The 14638-nt window shown below is 30.3% G+C and overlaps 1 long non-coding RNA gene across 1 annotated transcript; it reads right to left on the reverse strand.

Annotated features, from left to right (window-relative positions):
- On the reverse strand, positions 2684 to 4472 carry LOC108661700. Its single transcript, XR_001927473.1, has 3 exons — positions 4442 to 4472; positions 3746 to 3821; positions 2684 to 2884 (listed from the first exon to the last, which is right to left on the reverse strand). It is a non-coding gene; the product is annotated as an uncharacterized LOC108661700 (long non-coding RNA).

The raw sequence follows: 14638 nt of genomic DNA on the forward strand, positions 1-14638 counted from the left end.
ATATATATAAAATATATATATATACTATATATAAATAACCATATCTAGGGATTGGTTTAATGTTTATGGAATGGTATCTAATTTTCAAAGAAAAATCTTGTTTAATCATTAAAAAAGGTATGTACCTATGTATCGGTTGTTAGAAAATCAAGGCTGAGTAGTGTGTCCAGACGATTTGGATCAATTAATTCCCATAGACGCATAATCCTCACAATCTTTTTCGAGATGTGACTCTAGAGAGAGCAACATATGGTTGACCATGAGTGAAAACAGGTTTAGGTAAATACAAGCTAATTTTTTCTAAGGTTTGGCCTTGACTTTTGTTAATAATCATACCATAGTATAACCTCACTGGGAATTGTTTTCTTGTAAAAACGAATAGCCATTTACCATTTTTCATTGTTAGAAGTATTCACTATATAAAAAATTTTGTGTTTCTTTCAGAATTGGAAATGGTTTCTCCTTCTATGACATTTGGAGCTAATTGTGTGATAATGAGCCTAGTACTATTGCACAAACCAGAATTTTGGTCTATATTATCTAATAACATGATAATAGCTCCCATGTTTAGATGAAGTAGATGATTTGGCATTCCAGAAAATTTAAGAGAGTTCTAAAATTCTGTTGTGTAGGGTAGTTGATGATTTGATATTTGATCGTTGGCTTGTGAAATTGAGTCACTACTAAAGTATGTTTTTGTCATTCTTGGTATTAAATCAAGTGCATGTGCATTTATTATATCAAATGTTTCATTATAAGGTGTGACTATAGCTCTTTGTTTAAGATATTCAGGGTCTACATAATATTTGTCGAATTTACCATAAACTGCAAAGATCATGTTTTGAACGGGGTCATTCATAAGCGGAACTAATAAATCCATTTGAGTCACCATCATTTTCCATGGCTATAGATTCTAAATTTTCTTCACCAAGATTTAATAACCATTATGCAAACCATTCAATTTCTTTCTTGGATTCCTCATCAAGGTTATCCTTTAATAGTCTCATGTTAGTTTTAAAACAAAAAATCTTGCATTTGTGCCATAATGGTGATTGATTTATTATAGTATTAATAATATCTGTTTTGTTTCCAAACTCAACAACAGGAAGAATTTGTCTAAAATCAGCTCTTAATAGAATAGTTTTTCCTCCAAAGGGTTTGTTTAGTACTTGAATAGAATCATTATCAAGTAAATCTCTTAAAGTTTTGTCTAAAGCTTTAAGCAATGTCTATGTACTATAAGTGCTTCATCCCATACTATTAAGCTACATCTTGAACTAACCTAGTAAGTTGTGTTACTTTTTTTATTTGACACGTAGAGTACTCATTGATATTAAGAGGTATTTTAAAACTTGAGTGAGCTATTCTACCACCTGGCAATAACAATAATGCAATACCAGATGACGCAACAGCCAAAACAATTTTTCCTGTTGATCTTATTCCAAATATAATTGTATTCCATAAGTAAGCCTTGCCTGTTCCTCCATGTCCATATACAAAGATCATTTGTCCTTCTTCATTGTTTATTGATTGTTTAACACATTGATAAATTTGCATTTGTTCGGGGTTTAAGTTTGAAAGCAATTTTAGGTGTAGTTGTTAGAAATCTATCAAGTCATAATTAATTTCTTCATGTATCAACCTATTTTCTTCATGATAAAGATTTTGTTGATTAGGCATACGTAATTTAAATTCAGATAAAGAGCTACAATTTTTGTTGAATAGGTCTTCCAAAGCTATCAAAACATAATTTTTTAGATAATTATCTAGAATTGTATATTGCATTGATCCAAATGCGTGTTTTAATCTATGTTCAATATCTTCTTAAAATAATCTCCAATTATGTTCCCAAAAGATTAATGGATTTGCTACTTGGCAAAACATGACAATTGTTACAAATAATTGTCTTAATTGTTGACTTGAACCCCATTGTGAAGCTTCAATTATTGCATCATGCCATTGTTGATCATTTCCTAGTAATCCAAGCACCTTACATGTTTCTCTTGGAAGGTTTGATAAGTAATGCCATCAATTGTTCTGATATATTCATAGCTAGTTGCTCTTTTTACTGCATTCAATAACATTCGTAGAAAATACAATTCTCCTGCTGTTGGATGTACATAGTTTATTCTACCTATACATCTTTCTTTCTCCCTTTTCTTCCATTTTGTTTCTTGTTGATGCCAAACATATTCAGTAGGATAGTATGCATAAAGTAAGTGCCTACCATTTTGATCATTTTGATTTGCAACCATCCATTCAGTAAAGGTCATTTTATTGATATCTGGCCTATGCATAACTCTAGATAAATTTTCATTATCAAGAATGTCATGACCCGATACTCTCTTCGAGCCCGTGACAACCGCCGCAAAGTCTCGATAAACATTCATTACCCGGTATGTCAACCGAAATCTCGCAAGGTTCTTGCATCAGTTTCCCACTTCCCCTGTGAACAATAGTTACTAAATATCGAGTTTTAAGAGAATATAAACTATTTTAGATCGAAAACAATCAAAACAAAATTTGTGCCATCATAGGGGTATTTTGATCATTTTTACTTAAAAATTTCGAAACCTGATAAAAATACAACGTATGGTAGAAAGATATCCATTTTCGATTAAAAATAAATTTTTGTAATCTAAATAATCTATTTTCTTATAAAATAATTTTTATAGAACTATGCATAAATAATTTTTGTAGCGTAAGAACAAAATAAATTCATACACATAGTGATACAGTAAACCAGGTATTCAAAATTATCCTACAGTGGCATATGGACCCCGAGATAACCAAAAGTGTGCAAGAATGTAGACCTACGATTTTCAAGGAAGTAAGTCCAAAAGAAATCCTTGATGAAATCGACTGCCTACAGATTATCCTGAACCTGAAATGGTTAAAAAAGAAAGGGTGAGTTTTCATAAACTCAGTGAGTAAACAAAGTCCGTCATTAACATCTAAAGCCGAGTAAATGGAGACAGTTAACTTTTCATCATACCATAATCCACAACATTTTGTACTTGTTTCAAATCATATAAAACAACACATTTCATTATAATACACATCACGACTTATGATTTTCTTAAAAACTTGGCTCATGCCAAAAATCATACTCGGTGATACCTTGGCCGAGGCATTCAACCGAGTCCGCCAAGGTTATTAAGTTAACAACTACTCATAAAAACATAGTTTAGCCATCCCTTGGCGTTGGCAGAGTTCATCCTCAAGTGGTGGTTCGACGTGAAGTGAACTCTATCGTACCTTAGGAGATATCCTTCGCGCCTCTCCTACTAAGGTAAATATAACGGGGTTTACCGTGCCCCTCTAATAGGCTGGTCCACGGAAACCCGCCTACTGCAGTGGCTAATTAAATAACCCACCAATCAATAAAATTTTGACAGCATAACGTGGCTAACATAATACTACCCAGCCTGTCAAAGGAAAACAAACAGTTTATATATTTCACAACCCAAAAACCCAGCCACATATGTCATCACGTATCAGTTCATAAATCATCAATTCCAAACATAGGTACGTAAACTTAAATATATAGGCAACATCAAAGGTTGGTCTCCACATACTCACATTTTCAAAAACATTATTGAATTGTAAAATAAGTCATAAACCTTATTCCTTAAATCGATTATTAGTCATAAAACATAAAATTCATTTAGGTTCAATATTCTTAAAATCATAAAAACGATTGTAAAAATACTCTAGATAGATAAGATGAACAGTGGTTACTCACTTTGACGGGAATTTACAACACTCCTAGTCTTGATCCTCGGGTGCAATACCTTTGCCCTTATCCGAGGGCTCACCACCTATACATAATGTGCAACAGAAAATTTAATATACTTATGCTAAATCGTCACAAAACTATTCTATGTTCTATATGAATGCATGCAATAAAATGGGAGGTGTTCGGCTTATCGCGCACTATACACTATTTAATCGGTCTAAACGTCCAATTCGATTCCAATTAATTTATTGCACTTCCAGTACTCCCCAAAATTCCACACACTTCAATAAAAATCTATTCTAAGTGCAATTACCAAAATATCCCTCATTATTGTGCAAATTGCTAACTAACGGGAGTAAAATTTTTCGGTACCCGTTTTCGATTTTCGGTATTCCTAAGCACCAAATACAATCTAAAGGGCATGAAAAACAACCAAATTCATCATCAAACCTCACCCATAAAATTCGGCCAAGATAGGTTCTATAATGGGCATGTGGATTTCTTGTTTAATTTTCATACTAAATGTTACTAAACACCTAAAAACACTAAGTTACTTTGAAATTCAACTCAATTCATCACCAACTTTCTCTCTCTAAATTTGGCCAGCATATTGCCCCTCATGAAAACTTGAATTTAATTCATGGAAAATGGAAAAGAATGCATGGGCAAGATGAATTTCAAGCTCAATATTAAAAATCTTACCTTTAGTCACCAATTTCTTGAAAATTCAACAAATTTTCCTTAGTTTTTCCTCCCTAGGGTTTTTCTTTTCTTTTCTTTCCTTCTCTTCCTTGCTTGGCTGAATGTTGGGAGTGATAATGGCTGATTTATGCTGATTTTTTTTAGTTAAATAATAAAATATCCTAAGCTTGACAGTTGTCATTTTCTTATTGGTCCATTTTTAAAACTTTAAAATTTTAAACCTTTTATCTCCACCACATGATTAGTCAAAGGTCAAAAATGAGGATAAGGGAAGACCATGTGCTGGACAAATATCCTGGTGGTGGAAAATTACTGTTTTACCCCCGAGGTGGCAAAATTACCATTTTACCCCTATGCTCTAAAAAATACCGGGATTACAATTTTTTTTTCACTTCTTAACCTCAAATCATACTCCAATACTCAAATCATACTCTAATAAGTCAAATGGGGCTAAAAAAATCTTTTATAAAAATTCTCATTTTATCCCCAAGTGACAAATGACCATTCTGCCCTTAGATAGTGAAAATTTCAGTTTAATTCCAAATTGATCCTCAAACTCCGAATTACTATTTTGAGTCATCCTTGGACTGTGACGCTCTTAATTTCACCTTAAAATTCTTATTTGATCTAGTTCGAGGCTTAAATTAACTTTGTTATACCTCTAGATACAATACCTACTTTTGTAAATTTTTCGAGACTCTCTTAGCATGCAATCATGCTATCATCACATGTATGTCATGACAAGTATTTTATGAGGTCAGGCTTTACAATGGAAGTAAATGTTTTATTGTTCTGGTAAATGTATGACTACTCTTTGAATTACTGGTTCTTGATGGTGTATTGGAAAACCAAAGAGTCTCCAACATGCTTCGTATGTTGATAAATATCTACAATTTAAATATGTTTTTATTTCATTTATTTGAATAGACGTTTGTTATTCATTTTGATCAATGTTTGAGTTTGAATTTTCTAGGATAACTCGTGCTCTGTTTGGTCATTTATTGATGTATTTAAATAAGTATTTAATGGCTCTCGATTGACTGTAAATTTCAATGTTAATGTGAGCTTGATATTTGACTACTAGATCAACATTATGAGGTATTGCATATCTATTATCTAATTCAATACCATTTTTTATAACTGTATTATAAGGTATATTTCTTCTCCGACATATTGAGAAACCATTTTTATTAATAACAGTGCTTGTTTGGAAATTTTTTGGAAAGTATTTGGAATAATGCATTTTGGTCATGTATGGAGAGTTTGTTTGTGATTGGGCACATGGTTCATGGACCATAAAATCTGTTATAGCTTGATATGCTATTGGATCAACATCTTTGTTTGGCAGTGCAGCTGATATTATCTTATCTATATCTTCTGAAGATGAGAATTTGTCATCACGATACAGCCAAAGAAGAATATGGACATGTGGTAATCCTCATTTTTGGAACTAATGGTGTAAGTCACTGACTCATATAGGATGAAAACTTTTGTATTAGTCTATGAAAAGTATGATTTTATTGTTTCGTTTAAAGTCATAAATATTCGTTTTGATTAATTAACATATCGGCTAGAGTGCGGCCAAAGTGTCTATTCTTCATTAAATCTTCCATTAAATAGTAGAGTTTTACTTCAAAGACTCTCGTAGTTATATTAGGTCTATCTTCTGGTCTTTGATGTGAAATCAAACTTAATGCATCTTGAATTTCTTTCCGTTTAGTATTACAAGTGAATGTGATGAACAGGTCAAGACAACTGTAATATCTACAAATTGCCATTACATCTTGGTAATTTTGTAATAAATATCATGGGCTTTCAGTGGAACTTACAGGTAATACTATACGTTTTCCTATAATAGTTGCATTGTTATCACCTTTTGCAAATGCATCTTTTAAGCCTTTATACAATTCTGATCATAATTTTTTTTTGATTATTTCATATATATAACAATCATTCCTCTTCTATACCCGCAAATGCGTCAACTATAAATTGTTGAAAAAGCTTACCACCTCTTAACAACGTATTTTTAACAATGGATCATTGTTGAATTATATAAGCAAAGTATTCTCGCATAGTTACTTTTTGGCGTTTTGGTTTTTTTCTTATCGATGAATGAACATAATTTATAGTAAATGTAAACCCATATTCACCATAAGGGAAAAAAATAGGGTATTGCATGGTTATAAAAGAAAGGTGTAGTTCACTTATTCGTTTAAGTCTTTCACTGATATGATCAACTATGATATCTCGATGGCCATCATATTATACTAAATCACCAACTATTAGCCCAGCAATATCAAAAGCAATTGGTAATCGATAACTTGGTTCAGAGTTATTACAAGATCCTAGAAGTCTTAACCGGAGAGGTGTAGAATTTGACATTGTCAATCTATCTCTAGCCATCCTAAAAATTTTAACAATCTGATTATTTTCATCCAGCATTTCTAATAGACCTTCCACTATAGATCTATCAACAGATTTGTTGTTCTCATCAGTACAGAAAATATCTAATCTATTTGAGATGTCATTTTTAGTATTGTAAACATATAGCTGAGCTAATTTTGGCTTGTTACTAATTGTAGGAAGAAGAGAACCTATTATATGATGAAGCTATCCATTAATTTTAAAAGTTTAAAGGCTTGGTCTATTGTTGATTGAGTTGTCTACTTTACCTTCTAATGATATAAATTGGAATATACTGTTATACATTTTTATATTATCTTTAAATTTCATTCTTGTTTGATTTGTGTTGTTACTAAGCAACTGATTTAGGAAAGAAGGCATTTGTTTAAACGGAGGTATTTTGACAATTCTTTCTTGACAATGAAGACTAAAAATTTCTAGTTCCCTTTGATATGTTAGTTCTTTCTTTATACTACATATGAGTAGAGCAAAAAGGACAAACATAATCAGGTCCTCTGAAGCAAGCAGTTGTGAAGCAATTCCTTAATAAATTGATTAAAAACAATAGTAAGCATTAGTTAATGATAATATCAAAATAACGTTTTAAATAAGTTGGTACATTTGTATTAACATTGTTTGACTTCTGTAAATGTATAGAAGCGGTTCTTTCGGATGATGATTGAAGGCATGACGTATGGTTATCGGATCGATAATCAACGTCTTCTACATGACCTTCATAATTTTGGTTAAAGAAAAATTCAATCATAAATTGTTTATATGGTTTTACATGTTATGGAAAAAAGGAAAAAAAAAACGATGCTAGTATAGTGTAGGGGGATTTCAAGAAAAATAAGTTTACCATTAAGATCGACATCAACGACTTTTGATGGCCCAGGAGTAGAAAATGCAAAATCAGAAGGCTGATGGATTCTACACAAATCGTTAGTTATAATTAAAGTATTTTGTTGGGAAAAATAGCTAGAGGCAGATGAAGGAGAATACGTGCAATTAAATTTTCTCTTTCTATAAGGAGTATTTGTTGAACTAGTCATAGCAATAGCTGTAAGAGAATCAACTCAAATTGTCTGTAATTCTTCATGAGCATTTGCAGTAGAATGGAGAATTATATGTCTTCCTATAGGCGCATAGTTACACTGAGTTAAGGGGACGTTATTCGTGTTGTTATGTCGGGGAGGAAATTCTCCTTCAATTTAGGATGAGTAACTATCACCTTTAGATATAATAGGATTAGAGCTGATATAATTCTTTGTCTTGCTTAATCTTTTAGCTTTCAATAATTTGATCTTGTTACATCTATTTTGTTTACTATGATTATTTTTATCCATAAAGACAAACTTATTACTATGAAAGGAAGATCTAACAAAAAACTTAAAAAATTAATAACATAAAAAATAACGATACGACTTAAATAATAAATGGAGCGAGAACAAAAAAGATGCAAAAATGAGAAGGTGGAATAAGGTTGAAAGCTTTACAATGCTCAATTGCTACTTGATGTGATATTTAATGAAAAAAAATACAAAACACTGCAGAACAAAATAATATATACACGTTAGACCAACAAGTAAGGAAACGCCATGTGAGTAATGTAATATTTGACAATAAGAACATAAGAGAAAGTTTGAATGTCATTTTTATAATTAGAAAACTGAAAATATTGGAAAAAGTTCAAGATTGCATAAATTCAATGTAAAAAATTTGTACATTTAAAAGTAGTAGATAAGCAAAGATGAAATTCAATCACTTAAGTGAATTTGTAAAAATATAAAAAAAAAACTTGTGATAAATCATATTTATATTTTAGACATTGATATATTAGCATATATGAGTTGTTGATCAAAATTTTTCTTCGATTTTTAGAGTCATAAATATCTAAGTCATGTTAAAAAAGTTTTGTGTACATATATTATTAATGTTGGCACTGTCTTTTTCATGATTAAACATACAAATAATGCAATGCCACCGGTAATATGTAAATAAAGTGAACTATATTAAATAAACAACTATTTTAATAAAAAATAGAATATATATTTGACAAAAAGAGCATACATCTTTTGACAATCAACTGCATATGTAATTAGAAGGAAAAAGAAATTATAAAATAATAAATCAAAAATCAAAAAATAAACAATCAATGTCATTGACCCATAAATTTTCTTTTTAAAAAATGACACAAACAATAATTACAGATAGTTTGTGAAACAAAACAGATAAATGTATTAAACAATTAAATAGAAAAAATGTTAAAAAAAGGGTTGATTATACATACTGACTGGTCCTACAAACGTAACGTTACTAAGATCTTTAAACTTTGTACAATCAACCACCTGTTTAGTTTACAAAAAAAGTAAAGAGCAAAAATAATTGTATAGCGAAAGAAATAAAAAAATCCTAATAATTTTATTTTCTACTAAAAAAAACCTATCATGAAAACAATAATAAATGGTATAAATTGTGATTGCAAAAATTATGTAAAGCAAAGCATATAAACGAATAAAAAAGAATAAATAGGAACATAGTAGGAAAAACCATTGCCAACACACAAGAATAGCCTCTGTTAATTTTAAGTAATATAGTGCTCAAAACTTTGTTAAACCAACAACTTTTTACAGTTCATACAAATGTTAAAGAACAAACAATTATATGCAATTCAAATGTGTAATTGTTTTTACAAATATAAGGAAACAACAACAACACTCTTAAAGTAATAAGAAAATAAACATGTTTAAAGCCTAAGATTTAAGAGTATTGTATGCACTAATCTAACAATAATCTTTGCATATTATAACTCTATCATTGATAAATTACAACTAAATAGTAATAATTAGCTTATGCATTAAAGAAAGCTGTAACTCATACTAAGAGGAACACTGATATGTAAGTATCTAATAGAAATCCAATAATTAATTTTTTGAAAAGCTAAAGGTCAACAAGGGCATGCATTCATAAATTCATGATTAGTTTATTAGAGAAAGAGAAAATGAAAAAATTAATTCCTTTTTCTAGGGGTTTGAGATTTATAAGTTCTTATGTGTGGTGTAATTACTTATAGTGATTTTTTTCAAAATAATAATTGTAGCGAATTGACTTATATAAGACATTAATTATAAGAAGAAACAATGAAAACAAAAGATCTAATTAGTTTCATATTCACATTAGAAAATAGAATCGAAAGAAAGTATATACAGGTAATCATAAATTTTGGAGCAAGAAAGAACAATCACAACAAAATGATATAAAAAAAAAACAAATAAAGTGTTCATAAAAAAAATGACACATCAAATCAAGATTTGGTAACCTTAAAAAAAAATCAAGATTTGGTGCTTTCAATCTATTCAAAGAAATGTATATTCACTAAAAAGAAATAGGCATTTAAAAAAAAAACAACAATGATTTTTAAATAAAATATTTAAAAAGTTGCAAATACAATTATAACAATCAAAGAAATAATGGTATACAACCAATGTAAACAAATCAGGCAAATTTGCAAACCAAATATCAATTTGACCACTTAATGTGATAAAATGCAAAGTAACAAAAGTAAAGAAATATGAAATAACAGATGTAAACCAAACGAAAACATAAGTAATAAAGAATGGGCTATCACTTTACAATTATTTGCAAGTAAATCTTACGCTCTAAAGCAAAGAACGATGCAAAGGACTGTTGAAAAGAACAACACAGCGTTAGCAAAGAATAAGTATTTGAATTGAATAAGCAAGAATAAAACACATTTGAAGCCGAAAACTAACATTGAAAATATAGAATATATTGTAACACTAATACAGAATTGCCATTAAAATTGTAAAACACCCCAAAAAAAGCAAACAAAAATAAACAAACTTTACAAATATTTTATAACAATAACAGAAATACAAAACTGTCTTTGAAATTGTAAAGCATCCATAAAAAAGCAAACGAAAATAAAGATAGTGTTCCAACTGTTGGGTTCTGATTCAGTCATAACTGTTGTGGGCTAGATATAGACAAAAGGCACTTGAATCCTTGTTAGTTGTTACAACTTAAAACCAAGCAAGTGGACCTTTTCCAATCATGGAGGAATGGACTATAGTTACTGGTAACGGGGCTGATTTAATAATCCAACTACCCAAGGAATCCTAGATGGCTTTCTTTCATCACCTTAGTGGGCTTATTATTAAGCTTTAAGTCTATGCAACTCTTTAAATCAGATTTGGACGTTGTCAAATAGGCCTTTATTAGAAATCCTTACTATACCAAAATAAAGAAAAAGATCATCAAGAATCTTATTAAAAATATAAACAAAGATAGATTCTTCAAGTAGATAGTTCTTTTTTTAAGGACCATTATGTACAAAATAAAAATAGAATTTGTCGAGAACTTTGATGAAGAGAAAACGGATGATTTATATAAAAGAGATCAAATCTTTCAAAGTAGAATTTTTTTAATTTATTTGAACATTAAAATGTTTCCGAGGAAAGAAACAAAACAAACTTTTTCTAAAACAATTCATGTAGCACAAATCTACACAATCAAAAGCAAAACGTTAAACCATAAAACAGTAAAAATAAAACTCAAATACTGAATAAAAAATTAAAAAAAAAAAAGAAAGGTCAGGTCAGACGGTCTGGGTTGTAAGAGAAATAAGCCGACTGGATTAAAAGGTGAATTTAAAATAGACTTATATGTATGGGAATTCCCAGATCATTAATGGTATTAACAAAGATGAAATTTGGCATCAAACTGGGATGATTATGTCTTCTAGGGAAAAACCTTTTTGTTTAATCACCATGACTTAATTTGATATGATAGTTTTCAATACCAAAGAACCCATTAAAAATTAATCACAACCAGGCTGATGAAAAAGGGCTAACATGGTAAGCTCAAGAATTACCTAGAACAAAGCAAGGTAAGCGCTTGCGGTTGGGCAACTAAGGAAGATCAACAAGCAACAAACCAAAAACAAAAGCACTACAAAACGGTAAACAAAAGATCGTGAGGTAAGAAACAAAGGTAAAGAAACTTATAAAAAATCAAAGAAATCTTTGGAAAGGAAGAGAAGTCCAAGCAAAGGCGATAAACAAATGTTACCAATGCCATGGGATAACAATGACCTTCAGGCCAAATCCTCATTATGGGAAAAAAAGGTACCAATGCCATTGGATGAAGGATGACATGAGTTCGAAATCATTAGGGTGCATGGCACTATGTTCTAACTGAATAGGGAATGACCTCCCTCATACTGCACAAAAGAAAAAAGGCTAACTTAGCTCTTTTTCTTTCAAAAAACAATGACACTTCAAGAGGAGAATACATCATCAATGGAGTTATGACTAACAAACACAATAAAAAAAGGTCTTTCCATGTAAAAAAAAAACACTTTTCAAAATAGTTAAGAAAATGATCTCCTTCAAGTTGGTATTATGATCATCTGAATTTAGGTCAAACGATAAAAAAATTTCAAAAAGCATCCAACACAACTTTGTTTAGCTTCCTATGGATGCTTTCAAATAGATTGAAATTACTACTAGATTATTGCAAAAATCAATGCAAGTATGGCTAATCAAAAAATTGGGAATAGACAATCTAATAGTCTTCAAAATCACTGAAGGCAACAACAAAACAAATTTAATCCTAATCAAAACTCAAACATCATTTTTGGTGATATATCAACCAGAGACTAAAATGATAACTCATTAAAACTTAATGACAATCAAGCTGATGAAAAGGCTAACATGGTAAGCTCAGAAATTACCTAGAACAACATAAGGTAAGTGCTTGTTGTTGCACAACTAACGAAGATCAACAGGGAATAGACCAAAAATAAAAGCATTACAAAACGGTAAACAAAAGATCAAGAGGTAAGAAACAAAAGTAAAGAAACTTATAAACAACAAATGAAATCTTTGCAAAGGAAGAGAAGTTCAAGTAAAGGCAATATAACCAAGGTAGAAAATAGTTCATAGATATAGTGATTAGATGCAATTCCCAATGGAAAAAGAGAAGCTCACGCAAATTTGACATGTTGCACACTCAAATAACGTGTGGCAATTTCCAAACCTAGAAAGGCCAAAGACCAGCTTCTTTTTTTATTATTATTTTCATAACTTTTCACATGGCAGTGTAAGAGGACAACAATGTGGCTAAATATGGAGCCACTCAAAAAACGTGTTGCAATTCCTAAACCTGGAAAGGCCAAAGGCCAGCTTCTTTTTTTCTATTTTCATAACTTTCCACATGGCAGCTTAAGAGGACAACAACGTGGCTAAATATGGAGCCAGTTTTGGATCTTATTTTTATAAAAGTTATAGATGGGGAGGTCATACTACCTCCTGCATATGGGGAATGTATAGAATTTATAGAGGCTTTAGATTGATTTTGCATTGTAGCGGAGTTGATGTTCTGCAGTCTGTTTATTTGAGCAGTAGGTGGAGTTGCTTCTTTCTTTTTTTTTTTGAAATTATGAATACTATTTAAGTTTTCAAAAAAAAATATTAAAGTCATATTTTATAAAGATCTCCTAATTGAGTAATGTATATGTATAATTTTGATGTATAAGAAGATTATTAATTTATATGTGAAGTGAGATCTATGTGTTTTTTTAATGTTTCATTTTATAAATTTTAATAAATTATAAATTTACGTAGTCCCAAATCGAAACCAATTAAAAATATTATTTAATCGAGGTTATTAATTTATAAAAGTTTTACTATACTTATATTCGAGCCCATCTTGTCTTATGTTGGGCCTTTAAGTTGTAAATGGATGGCCCCAATCTTTGGACACTTTTAATTTAGTCTATTTATCACACACTTTTTTTTACAATAATAATAATAAAGATTTTTATTTTATATATTAATGGTGTAATGTTTTAAATTTCACAAACAAAATTAAAATGTTATCACTATCTTTAAAATTATCATTAAAATTTATTGACTTTTATATTTAATATGATAATCTCGATTGTAAATGTCACGACCCGGAACTCCCCATCGGGCCCGTGACAACCGCCGCGAGGCCTCGACAGACATTCTTCACCCCGAATGTCGATTGAAACCTCGCAAGGCTTAGCATCAACTTCCGCATCTCCCCGGTGAGCAACAGTTATTAAATCTCGCATTTCAAAAAATCATAAGTCATTTTTAAATAAGAACAATAAAATATTATTTTCTGGCTCACAAGGGTATTTTCATAATTTTTCGTCAAAAATCTCAAAACTTGCTAAAAATGTAGTAGGTAAGCAGAAAATATAAATTTAATGATTTAAAAACAATTAAGTATCTAAAACGTTCATTTGAAAGTAAATTGTTGACAACTAGTACTATTCAAAAATAATAAATAAAATATTCTATTTTCTCATAAAATAAATTTTTATAGAAATATTCGTAAATAATTTTTCGCACATGAAAGTAAAGTAAAAATTGTATGAATAGAAATACAGATAACCAAAATATAAGTTTTGATATGCAATGACACGTGGGCTCCAATTGACCAAGAGGATGTAAGATTGTGAACTCTTACTTTCTATAATGCAGTTCCGAGCTTAGTTCTCGTCTTACTTGACTATCTACAAACTGTCCTAAGCCTGAAAAATGTATAGGAAGGAGGGGTGAGATTTTATAATCCCAGTGAGTAAACAGATACCATCTAAAGCATCTAAAGTCGAGTAAATGGAGACAATTAAAATAAGTCATCATACTGTAATTTCATTACCTTTCAGTTCATTTCAACCAAATAAAATCAATCCATATAAATCGAGTAATCAACTTGGCTTATGAATTTCTTAAAACTTTG

This window comes from Theobroma cacao, chromosome 4, assembly GCF_000208745.1.
Source record: "Theobroma cacao cultivar B97-61/B2 chromosome 4, Criollo_cocoa_genome_V2, whole genome shotgun sequence".
In the NCBI taxonomy this organism is placed as follows: Eukaryota; Viridiplantae; Streptophyta; class Magnoliopsida; order Malvales; family Malvaceae; genus Theobroma; species Theobroma cacao.